This window comes from Bremia lactucae, linkage group LG12 (genome assembly GCF_004359215.1).
Source record: "Bremia lactucae strain SF5 linkage group LG12, whole genome shotgun sequence".
Taxonomy (NCBI): Eukaryota; Oomycota; class Peronosporomycetes; order Peronosporales; family Peronosporaceae; genus Bremia; species Bremia lactucae.
In genome coordinates this window covers 3,672,421-3,673,734 of record NC_090621.1, presented here as the reverse complement: position 1 = coordinate 3,673,734, position 1,314 = coordinate 3,672,421, and positions in this window count along the sequence as shown.

Sequence of the window (1,314 nt, the reverse complement as noted above, 5' to 3'; positions counted from 1 at the left end):
GTGGAATTTTGGGTAAAATATCAATTGACGGCCAGCGGCAACAATCGCTCCTCTATCATTCCAACTTGCACTTTGATGTCCGGTTGACTGGCCATGATTTTTCTAAGGCAGCAGTTTGTGCAATTTACTGGGCATATTTTGCCTTGCACCTTCAGGTCAGCTTCACACAGCCCGCGTTCCTCCAGCACAACTTTCAATCCTTTGCCTAACCATGGAGCGTTTCATCAAGATGATCATCAGTATAAATCATTTCCTGAGAGACTCCGTTTCCCACGTCGTTGGAGGCATCTTTGGCTGCTTGCCTCCACTTGACACATTCATTTTGCTGGCGCGAAGGGCATCGGGTGCAAATGCACTGTGGCTAGTTGCATTGTCGAAGGCAAAAAGAGCTTGACAGCCGGGAATTTGAGCCTCGAAGATTGGAATAGCCAAGTCACAAACTTGTTTGCACAGTTCCCTACGATGTCCACCATCTGTCATTCTGCGTGCCAGGATGCAAGGTGATGCAGACCGCTACTTGTAGGTCAGGATGCTGAGCAGTCTTTTCTTCATCAAGTGCTAACCGGCCGATGACGTTGTAGAAGAAGTCGCTGACGTGAATGTATCTGCCCTGCCTTTTTTTCGCAATGGTTTGTCACCATCTGGTAACCAAAGACGCTTGAGCCCACCATAAGTTGCAAAAGTCCTCTCATGATGAGTTACCAAGATGAGTGGGGGGGGATGTCATTATTATGAGACTAGGTGATTGCAGTGAACTTTGCATTGCTATCCTCAACTTTTTCCTTCCCAGCAACAAACTGCATTCGGGTTTCAAGGTCAACCATTCGCTCCACAAAGTGCTGACGGTCGGCAATGACATTTTTCCGCTCATGGCTATCAATGTGTATTCCTTAGTCATTGTGCGATACTTGATCTCAAGTGAATGGGGTCAGCGTGTTGCAGTCCTTTCGGAAATTATGGGAGATTGGGCGTACTCAAATTGCGGAAGGATGTTTTTATTGACATGTGCTACCAGAGCTGATACTTCTACGTTGAACTTGTTTGCTCGACGATAATCTTGCAAAAGTAATATGCAGCTAGCTTCTCCGTTTTGCGTGGTTTACCGTCTGTGACAAAGGCACTTCTACACCCTCTAGGCAGACTTAGCCCAAGCACACCCCTCCCAGCACCTTCCGCTATCAGTGTGCTAGCTGCTATTCGGGTAAATTTAAAATTTACCAGCCGAAGATAAGAAGGAACTGCAAGCCGCCGGTTTTGCTCGGCTTTGCCAGTTTTTGATAGGTTCGCAAGTATGTTAATGGTTATTGTCAGTCT